This window comes from Rhincodon typus, chromosome 4 (assembly GCF_021869965.1).
Source record: "Rhincodon typus isolate 14 chromosome 4, sRhiTyp1.1, whole genome shotgun sequence".
NCBI classification, from domain to species: Eukaryota; Metazoa; Chordata; class Chondrichthyes; order Orectolobiformes; family Rhincodontidae; genus Rhincodon; species Rhincodon typus.
In genome coordinates, this window is record NC_063335.1 from 80,057,223 (window position 1) to 80,081,282 (window position 24,060).

General features: G+C 42.1%; 1 long non-coding RNA gene across 13 annotated transcripts in view; it reads left to right on the forward strand.

The window, feature by feature from the left end:
- LOC125482959 overlaps positions 1-24,060 on the forward strand; it is a 111,528-nt gene that overhangs the window by 51,738 nt on the left and 35,730 nt on the right. For 5 of the 13 annotated variants that reach the window (XR_007261965.1, XR_007261954.1, XR_007261960.1 and 2 more), the window contains one exon: positions 16,781-16,908. The exons of 1 other annotated variant lie outside the window; for it this stretch is intronic. This is a non-coding gene — a long non-coding RNA (uncharacterized LOC125482959). Of the gene's footprint in view, positions 1-4,458; positions 4,779-11,847; positions 12,100-16,780; positions 16,909-17,024; positions 17,340-24,060 lie in introns of those variants that run through there. 7 more of the 13 variants (XR_007261955.1, XR_007261953.1, XR_007261958.1 and 4 more) reach the window with 5 other exon arrangements.

The following is a 24,060-nucleotide window of genomic DNA, read 5'->3' on the forward strand; positions in this document are numbered from 1 at the left end:
GTGGAAAATTTCCCTGGTGTGCTCTGTCCAAAGGAGGAAATATCCAACCTGGCCAATTACAGCCCTATCAATCTATTCTCAATCATCAGCAAAGTGATGGAAAGTTTCATCGACAGTGCTATCAAGTAGCATTGAGCTCAACAATAACCAACTCACTGGCACTCAGTTTGGGTTCTGATAGGCTAATTCAGCTCTTGTTTCTGTCAAAACGTGGACAAAATTTCTGAACTCGAGGGAAATTGAGGGTGATATGTTTGACATTAAGGCACCATTTGACTGTATGTGGCATCAAATGTTGTGTTATGTCACACAGGTAGTGCAGTATACCTTTCAGAGACATACTCATGGCATCTTCACCGTATTACGGCATATGAAGTGAGGGCATAAAGATCTTAGTCTCTAAATTAACAGAGGCTGTTTGAACCATGGTATGTTAAGTGAAGCACGCTACACTTTGTAACCAAATAGCATAGTATTAGACCAGACACTCTGTTGCCGTGAGTATACAATATGTATAAATTAGGAGCTCTGATAAATGTCTATTAAATCTTGCAGTGCTACATTACTTGTACCCAGCTCTTATTTTACAGGAGCTAACATAAAGATAGCCCATCAGGTACAAATACTCTGCTGGAGGCAAAAGCTACATCAAGTTGTCAAATTATGGAGGCAGAATGATAAGTAGCAGTGGTTGCTTATAAATAATCCAAGTTTTTTTGTGGCAGAAACATGGAGATTTAACCGAAGATCAGCCAGACAACAGGCCTAGTATCAAAGAAAATACAAGCATCAATTTATGTCTGCAGAAACTGCAGATTAGCAGCCAGGTGGCAGATGTAATTTCATCCTGCTTAACATTTAAATTCTATCAAGGAAAATGCCCCACAGCTCTTTTAATAAAATCAGCTATCAGTCTACTTTCTGATTAAGAAGTAAAACAGCAGTCAAAGGCATCTTACAGTTTAAATGTAGAACCTTCTGATTTAAAAAAAACTTTACAAACACTAGTTTTTTTTTTTGAAAATGAGAAAGCTTGCCTATGTGCAGAGGTGAGTGAGTTCCACCATCTTATCTCTGCAATTTAGCGCTAATACAGAAGAAAGCCCATTTCTTATTTGGCATGAAGATCTAATGGCAGAAGCCAGATACAGACCTCTATTTATTAAAGGAACAGTTTGACACAATGAATGTTGAAGCATGGAGAGGTAGTCCCTTTTGTTGACCTCTCTAGCAGAAAAGGCTGCTTTCACTTGATTACCTTCCCAACATGTCGTCTGGATCAGCACATCCCCAACTTACCAGAACCTGTTTGACCAGGACCAAGAAACCGGAGTCACTCATTTACTTCTGCATCACTGACATGGTCTGGAACTGGCTGCAATGCCAGCAGGGGTCATCTCTCCCAGTGGTGCTACTGGAGCTGGGAAATGCCAGGCTTTTGTTTGGCTGGCAGACTTTAGAGGAGGGACGTCCTGCCTTTGAAGTCAGGGATATGTAGAAGCCGTGAACTCGGGCTCCTAACTGCTTGAGCTACACAAAACAATGTTGTAGCTTCTAGGTCTAGTGGAGTTTGGATTTCTGTCAGGAATTTAAACACAACTTCAGCCTATGATCAAGGCAAATCCTTCAATACAATGCTATATGAGTGCTACAGCCAATGCCTTATTTAAATATTTAAATAAAAGGTCCATGACATTCTTATTAGTAGGGAATTTCCTGTTTACCTTGGTCATTGCTTTATCTTTTAAGCCATGTTTCAAAAATAGATTAAGAGTAATTTATCTTTTCAACATTCTATTAACGATGAAGTATTTTGGGGACTTCAAAGGAGATCTTAAATATAAGTTCCTTTTTCTTACAACTTGCCACTTGCCACTTTCTCATTCTCTTCTATTCAATGTACTGATTTCTACTACTAATTTCATGAATTAGGAAATAAAAGTACAATACATCAGATGCTGGAAACACAGAGAATGCTGGAGAAACTGAGCAGGTCTGGCAGCATCTGTGGAGAGAGCAACTGAGTTAACATTTCAAGTCTAGCCTGACTTTAAGTTAAATTGAAGCCCCATCTGCACTGCTGGCAAACCTAGAGGATGAAGGCTATGAAGAGGGAGGAGAGAGGGATGAAGGCAGGAGAGAGACATGGGTAAAGCTCACGTTAAACTCGTTGCACGCCACCACTACAAATAGAGTCGTACAGCGCAGAAACAGACCCTTCGGTCCAACCTGTTCAAGCCGACCATATATCCTAAACTGATGTAGTTCCATTTGCCAGCATTTAGTCCATATTCCTCTGAACCTTCCTATTCATGTATCCATCCAGATGCATTTTAGATGTTGTAAGTGTACCAGCCTCCATCACTTCCACTGGCAGCTCATTCCATACACGCACCAGCCTCTGCATGAAAAAGTTGCCCGTTGTGTCCCTGTTAAATGTTTCCCCTCTCACCTTAAACCTATGCCTTCTAGTTTTGTTCTCCCCTACACTGGGAAAAAGACCTCGCTATTCATCCTATCCATGTGCTCATGATTTTATGAGGTCACTCCTCAATAAATTGCAAACTGAGACTCCTTATCTGCCCACCTAGTTGGAAAATAGCTCGCAGATTGCATTTAAGAGCTTATACAGAGATAAACTGCACCACTCCAGTTGCACATGATATGGATGTGAGAGAGACCCCTCCCATAACACGACAACCCTATCAGCTACACCCAGAAAAGCTGGTCTGGGTTCAGAAGGAGATTAACTACATGCTGGAGCATCAACTAATAGATCCCAGCAGCAACAGATGAAACTCCCCAGCTGTACTTATTCCCAAGTTGGACAGATTCACAATGCTCTGCTCTGACTAGCTTAAAATTTATTGCAATGACCAGAGCCAACCTCTATCCTACTCCAGCTGGAAGACTGCATAGATAGCAGCGTACATTATCAAGATAAATTTATGTAAGTGGTACTGGCAGGTTCCCTGCAGAACCCAAATGAAAATAATTTCTGTCTTCATAACTCTGAGTGGGTAATACCAGTTCAGAGTCATGCCATTCAGACTCTGAAATATCCCAACTGGATGGTGGACCAGGTAGTGATGGGCTTTATTAATTGCATAGTGCACCTAAAGTACGCCTTGTGTACAGCGACACGGAGAGCAAGGGGATAAAATACAGTCAGCTGACTGAGTGGTCGGTGTCACAAAGAGCAAGTTTGCTAATGCCCAAATGGACTAGCTAGGACACATAGTGGATCAACGATGAGCATGCCCAAAAATGCAAAGAGACAAGCAGTGGCACAATTCCCCAATCCCTCAACAAAACAGGAAATCTTGAGATTCTTGGGAATATTCATTGGGCACTTCATCCCAAACATCAACACAGTGGCTGCGTTGCAGAGAGATCTGAAAAAGCAATGGTAGTCAAAGGCGAGAAATGTCAAATTGCTTTTGAAAAGCTGGAAGTGATTTTGAGAAGTGAGCTTGTGTTTGCAGCTCCAAACTTTAACCATGCTTTTAAAGTAGCCATTGATGTGAGTGACAACAGGGTAGTGGACTGCCCTCCCTCAGTAAGATAATTCCAAAATAGAGACAACAATCAGGTACATCTCCAAACAAAAACTAAACGTACTTCAGAGAAAGTAATCCATAATGGAGAAGAAAACCTTTAGGTTATTTATTGCTGGCTCTTAAACATTTTGAGATTTATGTCCAAATTTTGTACTGATAGACTACAGACTATACTGACCATGATACTTTAACTTTTGTGAAACCATTTAAGAGCCAGGAAGTCAAATTATTTTGATGTAGCATGTTCCTTCTATTGTAACACTTAAAAATCACCAACCAAATCAAATGTGATTACAGACTTCTCTTGAACCTACCTTCCTGTCAGGCTTCTCTCTCTGTTTGAGGGTAGGTTCTGGAGAGGTCTGCAATAACATTTGGTTTTGTTGGTCAAAATCCTGGAATTCCCTCCCTAATGAAATTGTGGGTCTACCTACAGCACATGGTCTGCAACGGTTCAGGAAGGCAGTTCATCACCACCTTCTCAAGGGCAACTAGGGACAGGCAATAAATGCCACCAGGCAGAAATGCCCACGAGTGAATAAGAAAGAGCAATATCTAGCAAACGCTGAAATGATTCATATATGTGCAAGTGTAAAATACTTGAAATCTGAAATAAGAACAATAAAAGCTAGAAACACTTGACAGGTCAGGCAGCATCAGCACAGGGAAACAGAGTTAATGTTATGCTAACGTTACAGGTCCATGACCTTTCATCAAAGCATATATGTGTTTACAGCTACATCCTGTTTTTAAACTTCATTTTGATAAAGAACCGAACAAAATTAGCGCGATAGGCATAAAAAACCGAATAGAATTGCTGACTAGTTGGTTTGTGAACGCTTTATACTACATTCTAGGCATGCACTGAACCCTAAATGTACTGGTTCTCATCTCTAAGCAGGGGCATCATATGACCCAGCAACCAGGGATTTGGCAGCTTAAGGACAGCACTGATCAGCACACACTTGACACCAAACGTGCCTGTGAAAATGTGAAAGAGCCTACATGTGAGCGAGAAAGTATGAGAAATGCAGCTTGGATCCTCAAGGGTGATCAAGGCAAGCATGGTGGCAGCCATGCATATGTAACTTAAACGTTACTACCAGTTTGCAAGGAGTAATTTTTTTCTTGGAAAATGAGATGCTGAAATCTCAACTGACTTTAGAATGATGTTGTAACACCACATTGTCACAATAGATTGAAATCTAGAAACTGCAACTGCTCGATGATATTTCATTTATTTGGAGTGCTGCAATTTGGAGAGCTTGCCCTCTGTTGTGAGCAATATAATTAATCATTGCTTAAGTGTCCCAATAGTATATTCTGCATAAATTCTGGTTATTATGTGAAGAAAAGAATCTGACACCCATTGAAGGCTGGCTCTTAAACATTTCTAGCAGTGAATCTCATCACTCAGTTGTGCCAGTCCATGTCTTCTCCCACAGCAACCAACCATTTTGCCAGCAGTGGGAAAGGAGAATTTTCTCTTCTGAACACAAGCCAGTGAAATGATCAATTAAGGGCCTCATTCCGCTTCATCAGCTATTTCACCAGTGACTTGGGGTTGGGGTGGGGGGGTGGGGGGGCGGGGGCTGCGGGTGGTGGGGGGTTGGGGAGGCGGAGGTGTTGCTGCTTGCTGCAGTATGCTCTTGGGTGGATCGCCTTTTCCAGGCACCCTTTGGCTGACAGAACTTTGCCCACTGGCAGCAGCCACTCCCACATTATCAGCTGTGCCTTCTCTCAGTGTCACCAACCCCAAACCCTTTCACAATCAGATGCTGCTCATCTTACTTTGATGTTGGACATCCATTATTATGACCTTTTCCTCCTGGTGCATTCGCAACAATGGCCACAGCTAGTGGTTCCACTGCTGAGGTTTGCTGACTCTCTGATGAGCTGCAGAAGCCACGCAACTTTCCTAAATAGGATAGTAGCCGTGGCAACAACCATGTAATTGGTCACCATTGATAAAATGAGACTCAAGTTTCATGATCCCCTGAAGTAGGGTCACCTTCCAATAGTCCTTCACAAATCCCTGCTTTCAACTCCCATGGTATATGTTTCTATTTTCATCTCTTTGATAATAAATGACAACAAGGCAAACCCAAAATGTGCCTTTCTTAAAGAGACATGCAGTAACTCACATCGTTCTCTTGAGTTTGTTGCATGTGATCTATGCAAAAGATTATGTTTTAATAGAAATCAAGAAGAGCTGATACAATGATAAAATGTTGTGGTTTTTAAATTTGTGCCTTTGTTGTTGATGAGGTCTGTCACTAATGGGCAAATGGGCAAGGAGTTTGGGGGAAACTAAAATAAACACTTAAAATCATGAACTATAACACCAACCCATCTTGCACACACTTACAGCTAATCTTATGATAACAATGTCCCATCCTGGAGAGGTAGGACACTTCCTTTTTACATTTAAATCAGGTTCCCACACTGTAGTTAGGAACAGTTGCTGATTGGTTTTCCCAGGTCCTGGAAAACCTGGTAGTTGTGTGGAGCTGGGAGTAGCCGACTAAAGAATATTGTTTTTCACTGAAGGTTGTGTGAGCGAGTAATAGGAGGAGTATTCCTCACCAAACAATCAAGGAAACCAAGGCCTTGTCTCATGGCCACGACATGGCCTCTCCAGCCTTCAACCTTCAGCTGCCAGCGTTTTTAGTTGCCAGCTCCCAAATTCCCTGTTGTTGAACTTCATGCCCGCAATCTACCTTAAACACCTCTCCAGCTCGCAGCACCACAATCTGTCAATAATACCCAGCCCACCCCAACACTTAACCCCATCCCCCAACCCAAACTGTTCCCTCTACTTCTTCCTCCTTACTGATGACCTTAGAGTTTAACCCTCCACCACTTCTAATTTCTAATTTTACCTGCTCACAGTCATAAAGACCACATCTTTATTTTTCCTTTGGTTTTAGACTGTGGACCAGAAAAAGGAAGATATTTTGTCACCTCTTAATATCCATGTCGTGTTTGTCTCTTTGTGTCAGCCTGTTTGCAAATGGGCAATTGAAGAAAGGATAGAGTTAAATTGTAGAGTTATGTTAGCAATTCATTCTTCCTAATTGCCATTGGTTAAAGATAATTTGTTCATAATGAACTGTTACTTTCTTGCTAAGTACTGAAACCTGATGAGTGTTTTCGTTTACCCTGACTTTGTCAGGAGGTAAATTGGAGACTTTCGATAGTTTAACTAAATTTTTTCACATTTGTGATGACTCCAGGGATAATGGGGCTTGATTTCCAGTTCACTACTCCAGTGCGTGGTGACACTGAAGATTGTCCCCAGTAGTTCCCAGCTATACTTTCCTGTTGCTGGTCAGCCTGCTAATCTGGGCATCATTGTGATGGTAAATAGAATTTAAAATATGGCAATGAAGATCTGATATTAAATTAGTGGGATCTCCAAGTACCTGGGAAGTTTAGAATCTTCATTCCTTACACTAAAACTGTGTTCCCAGCTCCCTCACTCCTTTCCCTAAATATTGGAAGTTAGAGAACAGATTATATGCCCTGCTCAAGTTGTTTATTTGTATCTGGGAATTAGCTTGACTCTTATCAATTCAGTCAGATTAGTCGAACAGTTCTTTTCATGTCCACTATGGAAATAATTATGGATCAGTAATGATAATAGTATGAAAAGATTCAGCATTTCTTCATGGCAAAGATAATTACGTGATGATTATCAGCTTGTATAGAAGATATAATAATGTGATGTGCAGAATAGTAACATGATGTTATAGAACATTACTTCAGGCATGACCTTAATTGTATGACTTGGATGAAATACATAAATAACAATGCTGACTACAGCGAAGTTAAGAGTATTTTCAAATTAATGCTACCTGTAAGAACGAAACAGCTTGTTTGAGAAAATTGAATTCCTGTTCAGAAAACTTTAGTTAGCAGTAGTTAATGTGACAGTTTCAACCGAGCCAGATTCGTTTCACGACATGACTAGAAACCTTATGCTGAGCAGATGGGAGTATGCTGTCAGCCTATTTATTAACATGACAAAATGACGAAACTCACAAACTCAAAGCCAAAAAGATCAACCTATTTAAGTTTGCAATGCACCAAAATGTCTAGGAGTGCGGTATTTACAATATATTTACAAGGCAGCATATCCATTTACATCCTCTTTGAATATTGACTTACCACGTCATTCATTTTCTAAGAATCAGGAACTGATTCAGATTTAATTGCAATAAATGTGTAAAGCAAATTTATAAAACCATAACTCTGAGTCACATATTCCATCTAATTGATGCACTTCCTTGTTTTATTGTATACAGAATAGTATATTATATATTATGCTATATATAATGTAACACAGATTGCTAAATAAAAATGTAAGGAAATACATATCCTACTGAATTGTCAGGTGCTCTTGCATAAGATTATGTTGGATATACAGCTCAGAATAAGCCATTTCAAACAACCATTCCAAGCTAGTATTTAAACTCTAATCAAGCTGCAGGAAGGAGATTGAAGGACTCATGGCCTGGGTAGACTCTTCCACTGTCTGGGAAGGGCACACATATGTTCTTGAAGTTGTGTTAGATCTTCATGCAACTCCCATTACACATCCAGCATCTGCCACATTACAGGCAATTCCTCTTCCTCTTCCTAAGGCTGGGGCTCAGCATTGACCTGAACTCCCACAGTCCTCCAAAGGACATTTCACTACCTCTGGAAGCTGGTCCAGCTCTTGTGTGGTGCTTAAAGGAGAATGTCCTTCTCTTTCAGCCAATGTGTGCATCCCCAGCAAGGAGCGAGTGTCAGAACTGGCCAAACGTGCAAGGCATGGATGGGATGCTGCACCCTCAGTATTCCTTTGAGGAGCCTTGGGGCTGATGGTTGATCTTTTGGAGAAGAGGGCAGCACTGCTTAACACTGCAGATGAAGTTTGCAAAGAGATCGCTGCATGTGATGCACTCCCATCCTTTAGGCAAGACACCATCACTCATCCACTGTCTCAGCCACACAGCCACCAGACTATACTCCCTTCACAACATTGAATGATGGATACTTTGTATTCCTCCAGCCTCAAGTGCCCACTCCCACAGCCAAAGGGCCGTGCATGATTGATGATAGGCCAGCTACAGTATTTCTGTCTCCATCTGCACCCATTGGGCACTTTGCCATTTGGATACTCCTTCATCAGTCCTTGACATTGGGCCCTCTTCTCTTGTAAAAACAATGGAAAAGTGATGAGTTTTATGTCCTGGAGACATCATATATGGTGCTCTCTGGTCCAGGAACTCCCTACCCATGTCCGGGACACCACCCATGCCCTCCACCTCCTCCAAGACTTCCAATTCCCTGGCTCCCAACACCTCATCTTCACGGTGGACATCCAATCCCTGTACACTTGTATCCCCCATGCGGATGGCCTAAAAGCCCTCCGTTTCTTCCTCTCCTGCAGGTCCGACTAGTCCCCCTCCACTGACACCCTCATCCACTTAACTGAACTCGTCCTTACCCTTAACAGCTTCTCCTTCAAATCCTCCCACTTCCTACAGACTAAGGGGGTGGCTATGGGAACCCACATGGGGCAAGCTATGCCTGCCTCTTTGTAGGATACGTGGAACAATCTCTCTTCTGCAGCTACACTGACACTATCCCCCACCTTTTCCTCCATTATATCGATGACTGTATTGACGCTGCCTCGTGCTCCCACAAGGAGCTTGAACAGTTTATCAACTTTACTAACACCTTTCACCCCAACCTCAAGTTCACAGGCACCATCTCCGATACCTCCCTGTCCTTCCTGGACCTCTCCGTCTCCACCTCTGGTGACTGCCTCAAAACCGACATCTATTTCAAGCCCACCGACTCCCACAGCTACCTAGATTACACTTCCTCTCACTCATCCTCCTGCAAGAATGCAATCCCGTACTCCCAATTCCTCTGCCTCTGCCACATCTACTCTCAAGATGGGTCGTTCCATTCCCGCACATCGCAAATGTCCTCTTATTTCAAGGACAGTAACTTCCCCACTCTGGTGATTGAAAATGCCCTCAACCACATCTCTCGTGTTTCCCGCACCTCTGCCCTCACATCCCTTCCCTGCAACAAAAATAAAGACAGATTTCCCTTGTCCTCACGTATCACCCCACTACCCTCCATATTCAACATATCAATCTCTGCCACTTGTGCCACCTACAATCTGACCCCAGAAACAAAGATATATTTCCTTCCCCACCTCTATCTGCCTTTTATAGGAACCACCTTCTCTGCGACTCCCTCGTTTGCTCCACACTGCCCACAAGCCCCACCATCCCCGGCACCTTTCCCTGCAACCACAGGAAGTGCTACACCTGCCCCTACACCTCCCCCCTCACCTCCATTCAAGACACAAAACAAACCTTCCATATCAGACAGGGGTTCACCTGCACATCCGTCAACCTGGTCTACTGTATCCACTGTTCCTGATGTGGCCTCCTCTACATCGGTGAGACCAAGCAGAGGCTCAGAGACCATTTTGTAGAGCATCTGTGCTCTGCACATGACAAACGACAACACCTTTCAGTCGCAAACCATTTTAACTCCCCCTCCCACTCCCACTCCCTGGGTGACCTGTCCATCCTGGGCCTCCTCCAGTGTCACAATGACACCACCTGCAAACTGGAGGAACAGCACCTCATATTCCTCCTCGGGAGCCTACAGCCCAATGGCCTAAACATGGAATTCACTAGTTTTAAAATCTTCCCATCCCTGGCCTCATCCCACGACCAATCTTCCCTCTTATCCCCGCCTCCTTGACCTGACACAACCTGTCCATCTTCTCTACCACCTATCTGCCCTTCCCACCTCACTGACCAATCCCCACCACTCCCTACTTGCATTCACCTATCACCATCCCACCTACCTTCCCCAGCCCCACCCCTCCTCTCTCTATTTATTTCTGAGCTCCTTCCCCCTCCCCATTTCTGAAGAAGGGTTCTGACCTGAAACGTCAACTTTCTTGCTCTTCTGATGCTGCCTGGCCTGCTATGTTCCTCCAGCTCCATGCTGTGTTATCCCATATATGGTGCTTCACTCCTTTGCATTGCTGTTGCTATCCCTATTAGACATAAGTGCTCAGGGATAGCGTGAGAACTTTAAATCTGTTTCATAAATACAGGTTTAGTCATTATTTCTGTAACTGATTTATCAGACTTCCATTACCTGCTTCACCCTCCTCTGGTGTCACTAATGAGCCTAGCCAATGTAAACTATGGTCCTTATTTTAAATTGTAGCAGTAATCTGAAGATAAAAGCCAAGCCTCAAACAAAGTGAGGAAGAAACACCAGGGTCAGAAACTGCTGTAATAAAAAGTGCTGGAACTTTCAGTTGTGTCCTTGCCCATCTGTTGGAGAAGCAGTGGGAGCTCTGTGTCATTACCAGGTAATCAGGTGCTTTACTAGGGCCACACCAGCTTCCCACTCTATTAAGGGCAGAAATCATGTTGATGAAACCTGCTGGCGATGAGAGGCTGTCACCTTCCTAGTATTGGCACTGCCACTCTCCATATTATATTCAAGGCTACAGGAGAGTTTGACCATGGGCCCCCAAACAGAATAGAATGGGGATTTGGGTGACCAGCGAGCGGTGGGTGGGGGAGTTTACAGCAGAGACTTGATTGAGGATTTGAGATCCACATCACCCATCCCTCCTCCATTCCAACCCCACTCCCTATAGAATGTCATTGGGAAACCTAAAAGGCTTGCTGGATGGATTTAGTTGACTATCTGCAGTGTTGGATGAGACTCTTAACTGGACCTTCATTAAGCATTGCAACCCTCTGCCATCCCTCCCTGAGCTTGGTCAGCAGGGGTAAATGTTGTAAATGTTGTTACTAATTTCAAGAGTTTGAATTTTAATGTGGAAATTGATGTGACAGAGACTGGGATAAAACCTTTGTTGTTTTGGACAATACATTTAAATAATTAGAATGTGAGTCTGATAAAATAATGGCAACCATTTCTCTTCAAAGTGATTTTTACGGTCATAAGCTTCCATTCTAAATATGTTTAAATATCCTTCAAGTGTACTTCCTAGATTTATTAACTCTGACAGTAGGAATTGTAAGACTTCTAATCTGACCAAAAGTTAAAGCCATGTATTTTGCAAAGTCTGAGCTGTTTAGTGAGAGGTTGAGTCAATTAGAATCCATTATCTTCATTCGTCATTCCCCAGCAAGAGGAAGTACTTCCTGAGATTTCCATCTCATGGGAGTTGACCTAAGAGTGAAACTAGTCTGTTTTGTTAATCTTGTATCTATTTCAGGACATAAGTCTCTAGAACAATATGAAGGCCTGAACAACAAACACATTGCATGAAACGAACAATACGTGGATTGAATACTTTGCATGGCAGCATTCATGGAATTTATATACTTTTGTTCAAATTTTTTGCGTTTTGAAATTTCCCCCAAAAATATTTACAATGCATGTTGTATGTTCTTTCTCTGTATACTATGCTATAGGCTAATCAATGTGTTAAGTTTTCCTTAATTAGTTCATTAATAAATATAAAATAATATCATTTGGATCATAATGTGATTTTCATTAGGTCAGCCGAAGGTTTCTCCCAGTATCAAACTTGCTAAGTAAGTATTGGAACATTGGTTTCAGCTAATAACTGACAGGATTAGGAAGCAGAAAGTAGAGGCCACTCACCTTGGCTATTCTGACTTGTGCTACATGGAAGAAGTGCAGTTCTAAATTTCTTTCATTTTTTCTGATTTTCTTCCTCATTTCGCACCACTGCTTATCATGGTTGCTGTTTCTGCTTCACTGTTTTGAATGAACTGAACAATTGGACCGAAAGGGGACAGCTGCAGCAAAAACTTGAAGAAACAGAACAAGTAGCAACTAGGTTTGTTAGAATATAGCAAGTGATTGGGTGCTACTCATAGATGACCTTAGCAAAGGGCCAATGAGCTTATAGGAACTTTCTTGGATATTTCAGAGGAGCACTGCAAGAGGAGGCTGATTTCTCACTTGCTACCTACAGGTTCATGGTGTCCAGCTTCACTGGTGACCGGCAAACCCACCATCATCCTTGACTTTTTATTGTCATAGGCCTCTATTGGGGATATAATCTGTAACTTCCAAACTGTTATGCACAGCTACCCCTCGAAATAATCCCAAACTCTCACAGACAACATAAAGGGACAAAAATAAATGATCTTTCTCAGCAAAAATTCACTTTAAAACAGGAGAACACTCTGGCCTGAGTTCTTGAAGATAAAAATTGATAAAGTTTGAGATGCTTAGGTGCCAGTCTGATGGTTAGGCACACAAAGGCTGTTGTTCAGCATCTGCAGTTGTCTCTGGAAACCTTTGCAGACACAGTCATTTAGGAAATGTTGACAAACTCTTTCAGAGGCTACAGAGTGGCTGGAGCAGGAGTTCTTTACCAGAAACAGGCAAGCTGAGCTGGGAAACTTCTTCTTTTCCACAGGCTTTTACTCAATTACTTCAAAACAATGTCCAAAACAGAAACTAGAACTTGACAGTAAATGGTTTTCACAAGACATATGAATACCAAGTAATATCTTCTGAAAAGAAGTACGTTCCAAAGTCCTTTCATTGACCACTTCGAAAGCAATCCAGGTATCTATAATTCTACGGAGGGTATGCCAGGATTTTGACCTGGCATCACTGAAGGAACAGCGATATATTTCAATGTCAGGATGGTGTGTGGCTTGTAGGGGAAACTGCATTTGTTCATTAGCCTTATCCTTCTAGATGGTATTGGCTGCAAGTTTGGAAATTTCTGTCCTAAGGAGCCTTGGTGAATTTCTGCACTACATCTTATTGATAGTACACATCATTGCTACTGAGTGTCAGTGGTGAAGGAAATGGATGCCTGTGGATGTGGTGCCTATTAAGCGGGCTGCTTTGTCCTGAATTTTCTTGAGTGTTGTTAGAGCTGCACTTGTCAAGGCAAGTCGAGAATATCCTATTACATTCCTGAAGGGCAGTTGGTGTGAGAGTTGTTCCAAGTTCAGACACAATGATGTCATGAAGCTGGTGGTTTGCCAGTGCCAATTTGTATGGACAAAGGAGGATAGTGCCCATACAGTAGGCAGGGAGTTTATGCTGAAGAAACAAAAGTTGAATGATAGCCAAGACAATCAATCAGTGAGCTGTAGCTACCAGGTACCCAGTCTGACCTATAAATTGGGATTTTGCACAATCTAGTTTCTCAGGGAAAGTGAACAAGGAAATAAAGTAAGGCTCTGCTCTATGGCAAAATTCTGAAGTTACCATTTAAAGTTCAAGGGGAAAACTGCAAAAATATTTCCCTATGTTGAGATTCTGATTTTTTTCATTCCTTTCACATCTTCCCAACTATGTCATCATTGCTTTGACCACACCAGGGAGAGAAATTCTGCCCCATATCACTGCAGATTGCTGAATCTACACAACCTGAAAATGCAAATGAGGAGTGGAGGTGCTGGAAGCTCAGCAAAAAAATGATGTATCGTTAGATCAGAATTGGACAAAGGCAAGAACAAATGACAAAATGGCAGCATAGAGAAATGCATTGTAGCTAGGCCAGCCAGGCAAGTTGACAGAGAAACATTATCAATGAGGTTCCCAGTCCTTCACCTGAAAAGCCAGTAAAAGTCCTTCAGTATTAACAGCTCTCCACCCCTGATTTTACATTAAAGAGCTTTGAAATCATTTAACCTTTTCCTGCTTCAATAATTCTGCTACTGCTAGTATTGGACTGAGAAGTGTGCGAGAGGTGTGATGGCCAAGTCTCTCAGCAAAGTTTGTATTGTAGGTCGATTTGAGTGGGTTTGTGATCTGTAGTCCTTTCAGGATCTTCTCTGCTTTCTTGCATCTCTGTGTCTGTGTCGATATGCACAATCTTCTTGGAGATCCTCTTTACTTTGAGCCAGCAGTTTGTGCTGTCGATGGTAGCCATGATGTGGAGGTGCCAGCGTTAGACCGGTCCACATCATCTGCTACTGCTGACGAACAAGCTGTAATGAAAAGAAACCAGAAACTAAAAATATAATAAAGGACAGACTTTAATTCCAGGACAAATTGAAATGGACTTCTTAGTGTATTAAAGTGATCAAACCATATTTTTAAATTTTCCCCGGTGGATCATAGAATCCCTACAGTATGGAAACAGGCCCTTTGGCCAAACACATCCACACCAACCCTCAGGGTATCCCATCCAGCCCCATCCCCAGACACTATTGGCAATTTAGCATAGCCAATCCACCAAGCCTGCACATCTTTGGATTGTGGGAGGAAACAGGAACACCTGGAGGAAACGCACACAGACACAGGGAGAATGTGCAATCTCCATTCAGACAGTCATCCAAGGGTGGAATTGAACCTGGGCCCCTGGTGCTGTGGGGCAGCAGCGCTAACCACTGAGCCACCATGCCACTAGAAGTTGTCTTTCAGAAATGGACAGTTTTCCAATGTCAGCAAATCCAACGGGAAAGCTGACACCTGAGAGAATCTCATGTGGCTTGGGAGTAAAGTTACCCTGGACTTGTTTTCTGAAACAGAAGGTCAATTTTAAACTCCTCTTGCTACCCATAAACTTACAACTAACTTGAAGTGAAAATCAGGGTCGATATATGTTTCAATTTATAAACATACCAATAAGGATACTTTCACTTGCATGATGTCTCAGAAATAGATTTTGATTAAATGTATCAAAAACATTCTCATTATCCTTGCAAATTCAAGAAATAAATTGAGCAATCAGCAAATGAATAAAACAGATCCCTGGCATAATCATTACTGACATGTTTGACCAGAACAGACCCTTCTCTACTTTTCCCTTCCTCTTCCAATTCCTGCCCCAGCTCCCACTTTTCACATTTCCAGGTCAGAAATGTTGGATTCTGCAAGAAAGCTTTAGTGTCTGTACTTGAGCCAAAGTCCATACAAAGACAAAAAAATTTCCAAGTTGTTTCTGCCTTATATTCTTTGGTAAATTAACGGAAGGGCTTTTTTCAAATTATAGCAAAGAACAAAAACATAACAAAGTAATCTCATTTGACGGGATTTTCTGAAAGATTTTGTTTCCGACTTACATGGCACATCAACAAATTAATTTGTCCTAAAGGACAGTGAACCTATTCTTATAATATAATGGTGGATCTTTCATTGAATCCAAAATCCTATTAAACTAAGTCTAACTGACAGCAATTCCAAATCGTTTAATGTTTCTTAATTATGGACTGAATAAGCTTTTCATCAGCGCTTCATCAATTAAGACACTGTGGATTTTGAAAGGTTTGTTTTATCTTGAGGAATAATCAGCAACGCTAACGAGCTAATCAAACTAATCTGTTTTTGAACTACAACGCTGTAATCTACTCAAGGGGTTCAGCAGTTTTAGAAACGATGGGCTGAATCTTAAGTTCTTTTTGGGTAGGTGTCATTTCGCCAGGTTTTTTTGAGGGTTTTCATATCTCATGCCATATCTCACCAAATTTGCCTCATTAATTTCATACCCCCCCATTTCAGTGCCCCCTCAGCCAATTCTAGCCCCATTTTATCACATGCCACTCCAAGAAGAATTTGCCATTCAACAGATATCTGCCAAAAGGTCAGTATTCCTGGTCACATGCACTATATTTAATGACCACTTTGCAATCAGACAAACGCTGGCATTCCAAAGCTATCCTGTTCAATTGCAGACATTTAAGTCAGGAGATGTTGGAGAAGGAGAAAATGGCTCATGAGTATCCAGCAGGGACGTAGAGATTCTGGTGGATGGGGTGGTTCTGTAGAGGAGCGCCCTCTCCAAGAGGTCTGGCAGAGGAAGCTATACCACCAGACTTGGGCAGCCTGGTCCGAGGTCACCAACTGGATTAGGCCAACCTTCACAGTCTGGAAAATGGCCATCAATGCCACAAGAAGTAAGAAGGTCAATGACCTTCTTCACTCCACCAGGAAAATACGACACTGCTACATAACACTCACTGTATCTCTGTACTTAACCCACCTCCACTAAAGCTCATGGTTCTGCCACTGTCACTACTGCATGCAACATCTTCCCTCACTTGCTCTCATTTTGCCCTGACCTTCCAGATCACCAAACCTGCATGTCCTCTGCGCTGTCTACTCACTTGCCAGGAGCATTTACCACATTTCTCCCTCTTGCACCAGCATTAGCAGCCATGCTGCCTACTTTAATCTCACTCAGTTCCTTCCTCTCTCTCTCATTCCAGGAGCAGAACGCCCACAATAGGGCAGAAAGGACAGGTGGAGGAGCCTAACATCAGATCCCTCATCCCTTTATGAGGAAAGAATCCTGTCCCTTGCAGGAGGAGACTAGGAGACATTCATGCCCCACCAAGTGAGTACCACTCTTCATTCCACTTCAAATCTCTCATAAACCTACCCCAATCATCATTCATAGCACTCTACCTCTAAACATCAGCCGTGCCACCTTCTCTCCTTTATATGTACCAGAGGGATGTCCACAGCCCCAGGGGAGAAACGGCCAGCTCCGCCAGAAGCAAACTCCTCAGGTTCTGAGGAAGAGAGTTCTGACTCCTCAGAGGGGAACATCAGGAAGCCTGCTTCCTGCAAACCTGACTGGCTCAGAAACTGACACCTCAATAGAAAGGTTGGAGGCACAATTTTTTGAGCTCCACAGCTGGCTGAGAAGGAAGCTGCCCAGGTCGCTGGTATTCAGAAGACTGCCAGAGTCCAGGAACCAGCATAGTCCCAGGCAGATCAGCGAGTTCCTTCATGGGCATTGGGAGGAACAGGAGCAGCAGACAGGTATGTGAGAGGCGGTGATCCTCGTAGCCTGGAGGCTACAGGAATACAGCTACACTTTGGGGTCCCATCTGCCTCAATCATGTTTAGCTGCCTCCATGGACAGATTGGTGGCTGTCCTGGAGAGCCAAGTCCAGTATTCCCAGGGGCTGCTGGAGAGATGCCCAGTCAAGGAGGCAGGATGGTGCCAGGAGGCATCCATCCAGAGAAAAAACCTCTGGCCCTTCAGAAGCCTCTTGTCAGGTCACTCCAGAGGTAGTTGGATCCTCTACCTCCATTGTGCCTGCCCCTCTCTGACCCTTGGAAGTTCAAACCCAGAAAAGTCCATTTGACTCAGGAAGAGGAGAATGGTAACGCAGCACAGGTGGAAACCTGATTGGAGTAGTTTAAACATGGAGTTCTGGGAAAAAAGGGAATGAATTTGGCAGATGACAACATGTTTGAGGACTTTGGAAAGGAGTGAGAAGTCGGAGACGTCAGTTTGCAAGGACAATATTGTCAAGTAAAATCAGGAAGCATAGATAAAAAGAATAGCAAAGGATTTGGAACAACAGTGGATAAATACAGTTAAGATACAAATCAATTATTACCTATTCGGTCTTGGAGGGCTGAATGGCTTATTCCTGGTCTTTGTTTGCATTTGTTGCCAGCTTGAAGACAAATTCATCTGAAAATTATATTGGAGTCCATGTTTGAATTATGTCTTTGGACCATGTGGTTACAGTATAAATGTGCTGCTGTTAATTTCAATGAACCTGAAAGCCTTGAAGAAAAATGGTAAAACTGTGGGAATGCTGCAAGACACAAAAACTTCCTTCCAGCTATCTGTTTAACAATCATTTGTACAATTCCAATCAAATAAGCTAAAAGTTGTGCTACATAGAGAAACATTTTTCTCTTCACATTTAGAAACTCCATGCTACAATATATGTAGTATCCGTAAAAAGAAAGAAAGTTTGTATCTATACATCACCATCACCAGGCATCTCAAAGTGCTTTAAAACCCGCTGAAGTATTATTACTGGTTTATTCCAGGAAATGCAGCAACCAATGTGTGCACAGTAAGTCCCACAAATGACAATGTCCTAATCACCAGATAAGCCCTTATTGTACATTGATCAAGGTATAAGTTTTGGCCAGGAGACTGGGCCCTCTCTAGTTAAAATAATACCATGGGATTTTTTTTTTTGAAATCCACACAAACAGGATATAGGGCCTTGGTTTAGCATCTCATCTGAAATATAGCACTTCCAACAATATTCAGATCCTGCAGTTCAATTTAGTCTTCTTCCTTACAAACTGAAATGGGACTTGAATCCAGAACCTTCTGATTTAAAGGGAATACTGGCACCAACTAAGCTAGGCCTGACACTTTAATAATGCAGCACTGTAAAACTAGGAGTCAAAGGCCTGCTAATTGATGTTTATCGATTATGGATCAGTGTATGGAGGGATGGATAGCACAGCAGGACATGTTAAATAATATTTAAAAATATATATATTAAATTAAAGTGCAGAGGATATTGTAAAACTGAAATAAAAACAGGGTGCTAGAGAAACTCAGCAGGTCTCTTCAGACCAAGAAGAAAAGGAAAAGTCATAAAGGACTCAAAACATTAACTCTATTTCTGTCTTCACAGATGCTACCAAACATGTTGAATTTCTCCAGCACCTTCAGTTTATAATTTAAAAGTATACTTATTCTCAGGATGTGGATAATTGTGGCATATTTATTGCTCATCCTTAATGACTCTGAGAATGTTAAGAATCAATTATGTCATGTGGAAGTGGTATCACTTATGGCCAGGCTATGGAAAGGCAATAGATTTGCTTCACTCAAAGCCTTACTGAACCAACTGACACTTAGTGACAATGTGACAGCTTAAATTGCTGTCCCATGCGGTAGCAACCTAAGAATCACCAAATTTTAATTAATTTAGTTACCCCACTAGCCAGGAAGGGCCAGACATATATATGTGCATTGGGAAAGACAGTGTTTGATTAGGAGTAGTTAGCATGGCTTCATGTGTGGGAGATCATGCCTCACAAATTTGTTAAAGTTCTTTAATGAAGTGACCAGGAAGATTGATGAAGACAGGGCAGTAGACATAGTCTATATAGATTTCAGTAAGGCCTTTGATAAGGTTCCACATGGTAGGCCACTCAGGAAGGTTAGATCACATGGAATACACAGAGAGCTAGCAAATTGGATACACAATTTGCTTGATAGTAGGAAGTAGAGAATAATGGTGGAAGGATGCTTGCTGGACTGGAGGTCTGTGACTTGTGTGCCTCAGGGGTCGGTGCTGGGTCCATTGCTGTTTGTTATCTATATCAATGATTTAGATGAGAATGTACAAAGCAGGATTAGTAAGTTTGCGGATGACACTAAAATAGGCGATATCGTGGACAGTGAGGAAGGTTATCAGAAATTGTAGCAGCAACTTGATCAGCTGGGGAAGTGGGCCGAGAAATGGCAGATAGAGTTTAATATAGATAAGTGTGAAGTGTTGCATTTTGGAAAGTCAAATCCAGGTAGGAATTTCATGGTGAATGGTAGGGCCTTAAGGAGTGTAGTGGAACAGAGGGACCTTGGAGTTCAGGTTCACGGTTCTCTGAAAATCGAGTCACAGGTAGATAGGGCAGTGAAGAAGGCTATTGGCACACTGGCCTTCATCAATCAGGGCATTGAGTATAGAATTTGGGAAGTTATGTTGCAGTTGTACATGACGTTGGTGTATTGTGTTCAGTTTTTGTCACCTTGCTATAGGAAGGATGTTATTAAACTGGAAGAGGGCAGAAGAAATTTACAAGAATATTGCCAGGACTCAAGGCACTGAATTATAGGGAGAGGTTGGATAAGCCATGACTTTTTTCTTTAGAGCATAGGAGACTGAGGGGGTATCTTAAAGAAATGTATAAGATCATGAGAGGCGTGGATAGGATGAATGCACTCAGTCTTTTTCCCAGGGTTGGAGAATCAAGGAGTAATGGGCAATAGTTTAAGGTAAGAGGGGAAAGATTACATGGAAACCTGAGGGGCAACTTTTTTACACAGAGGATAGTACAGATATGGAGTGAGCTGCCAGAGGAAGTGGTTGAGGCAGGTACATTAACAACATTTATAAGGCATTTGGACGAATACATGGATAGGAAAGGTTTAGAAGGACATGGGCCAAGAGCAGGGAAATGGGGTTAACATGGATGGACAATTTGGTTGGCATAGACCAGTTTGGGTGGAAGGGCCTATCTCCGTGCTGTAGGACTCCACGATTCTATGAGGATGACATTTGATCATGCAATTAATACGAAAACCATTTGTCCATCATTCCTTTGGGTTAAATAAATGCAAAATATTCTTGCTCCACAGTAGAAATTAGCCCATGAAATTTCTGTGAACATTAATTTTTGTAATGATAAGTAATAAGGAGAACAATGCAGTTAGAATTTTCGAATAACTTTCAATGATACTAAATGTACCCTTGGACTTTGATGACATTGTTTATAGTCAACTGAGGTTGCTGTTTATGTCTCATGTCAATGTAATATCTGTAAAGAAACAATAAGAGTGCTGGGGGCATAATGTTTTGTTTTCTGTGGAAACATTAATTGGCTACACAGCTGGCAGTCACCTTGGATAACACTATAGATTATGTCAGGGTAAGTTAACAGAAGCTATGTTTTGGGATGTTCAGGAAGGGCATTTGAATGTTAATGCAGCCAATACAAATAATCAATGGTCCAGAATTGTGGATCAAAATTGCAGGTCGCCTTATCACATGGGCAAGAACATAGGATTGTGCATTTTGTATTCTACCTCCACTGGTATCAAACTGAGCGACACATCCTTCTATAAGTCCCAGGCATACACACCAACCTAGACAACAGCCCAGAAAAGATGATCCTTAACCCGAGAATGCAGGCATAATTGTTACATAGAGAATGGGACAACTTAAAATGGAAATACCTGATGCAGATGTGTCTATTTTGAGTTTAACATGCAGTTTCGTGCAGAGGATGAGAGTACCTCAGGAAACCACCCTCAGTCTTTTTAGTGTGTTAATGGGGCTGTGCTCCTCACATTTTGGCAGGAGCTAAATCTAATGGCTGCAGAGATAGTAGGAACTGCAGATGCTGGAGAATCCAAGACAACAAGGTGCAGGGCTGGATGAACACAGCAGGCTGCAGCTGAGTTTACAAAGGCTCCAGAAACCCAGCTGCCAAATAGTGGAAAGACGTGCCAGATCGAGCAGCCAATCACTGACATAGGCCATGAGGAGCAAGAGTGCTTCTCCTCTTTGTCTGCAAACCCTCTTCCCTTCGTAATCCCTATCTCTCCCTCTGCAGAGACTAAACCCAATGATGTTCTCTTCCCCATAACCTCTCCTCAGTGTGATTTTTCCCCATGATCTCTGCTCACACAATCTTCCCCGCCTTGCTGACTCTGATTTCTTTAATTGCAGTGGAGGTTAAGGCATAGAAAAAGAACAGAAGTAAAAAGAAAGAGAAAAAAGAACGAAAGCATATGGGAGCAGATGAGCTGAGGTTTAAGAACCCATGCGCAGTGCTGCTACTCTGCCATCATCTTGAATCTGATATCACCATTCTTTCAGTATTGCTGGGTCAAAGTCCCTCCATAACAGCATTGTGGGTCTACCTGCACCAAATGCACTGCAGCGGTCCAACGGGCAGCTCACCATTACGTTCTCAAGGGCGACTAGCGATGGACTATAATTGCTGGCCCCGCCAGTGGTACTTTCATTCCATGAAGGAATTAAAAAATAAGTTCAATATAAGCTTGAGGAACAGTTATCAGATAGCTCCCCTCCTAAAAAGCAGCAAAGAATTTGGACAAGCAGACAATATTCAGGGAGCGTTGGTGTCCTAGAAATATTCCTACTGCCTTCCCTCAACCACAGGAATTAAGTCATCAACTGACACTCTTAGATTGAATGACCACTTCAGGATTCTCCTGCCACCACCTGGATTAACATGATTTCTGGCAGGCGAGAACATTGGGAGCCTCCTGATCAGAATTAGAGTTGAGAAGGCCCTGTCAGTCTGCCTGAGGTCAATGAGCTGTCCCATCCTGGGAATGATTAAGTGCACAGATAGAATCAATAAGCTGGCCACTGAAAGCCAAACACCCACCTTTACCTCTGACCTCCCTTGACCCCTCTCTTTCTGCGACCCCAGCCCTTGTTGCCCCTGAAAATATACCTCCCATGCCTAGTGCTCCTAGACCTCTGGTTGCTTTGCCACCAGGAGCCACAGCCTCTGACTGGCTAACAGCTCAGACGGGGTAGGACCTCACTGCACCATGAATTGTTCCCAGTGGGAAGCCCAGCTGGGTGGCCACTTAAATACCTGATTGGCACAAGATCCAGTGGTATTTCTTGATGCGATTGTACAAGGTCATTTTTATGCCAGTCATCACAATATCATCAAAAGGCAGGGGATCTGACCAGTATCTCATTTTTTTTTCAATTAAGCATCTTACAGTATTTCAGATGAAACATTTAGTTCAATAATTTTAACACCTACTCCAATTTTTTTAAATCTTTTCTCTTTGCTGGTCTTGGTTTATCTCTCATTGTTTTGTTTTATTTGGCTTTCATGTGACAATAGTTCTTTTACCCACTTTCTACCCACCTTTTCACTTCAATAGATTTCTAACTGTTCCTTGTTCTAACAATGGGTGGCAACGCCTAATATTAACTCTGACTTTTTTTTTCCATAGATGCTGTCAGACATTCTCTAATTATTTGCAGTATTTTCTGTGCTTATTTCAGATTCCCATTATTGGCAGGATTGTGCTTTTGCTTTTCCACTTAATATTCAAAATGTTATTTCCAAATGTCTCAACTGGTTAGTGTGGCATTCAATCAAAGAGTGGTAGTCTCTATTGATCATGATTCGAGACGAGCATTACAACTGGCATAACAGAATCTTAAATTTAATTCCATCAAATCTAAAGTCAGCTCATTTTGAACAGGAAAACTAACCTCAACCCCGAACAGTAAATGTTCAGGAATTTGTGACTTTGCAACAGAGCGTGATGTTTGCTCTCTTTTGACTTGTGGTCTAACTATCATATGATTAGGCTGTGTCACTTTGTCGCCTGCTAACCATTTCAATCACTAAGAGTTTTCCCTTGTCTCACTCTCACTGGATTTATTCCAGGAAACAAAAAACAGGTTAAGCTTTTGAAAATTAACATGATGAAACTTGGTAAGTAGAAGATCTATGAAACTATTTTAAACTGCCACTCCCATTCAAAACAGCACAGTGACTAGTTAAGGGCAGTGCACAGGAATGCATTGCAAAATGTTTGCTCCTCCTCCTTGGTAATTTTCACCTGAACTGGTTTTCTCCAATGTTAATTGACACATTCAAGAGTCAGGTTGTTTCAATTCATTCATTAAAATACTCAGATGATACTCATTTTCATATTCAATAACATGCCTCAGAGATGAAACAACATTATTCTGTCCTTCTCATTTGAAGATACAACAACCATATCCCACATTGGCAGTCAATGGTTTGGTTTGGGTTGTAAGTTAGTACTTGCTGACAAAAATCAACACAAATTGTCCCTTGCCCCTAAATATGTGCAGTTTAGGAGACCTGATTGAGGTGTACAAAGTTCTGATAGGGTAGATAAGAAGAAGCTTTCTGCCTTAGTAAAGGCCCCATGGAAATTCAAAATCATAAATTAGGTGTG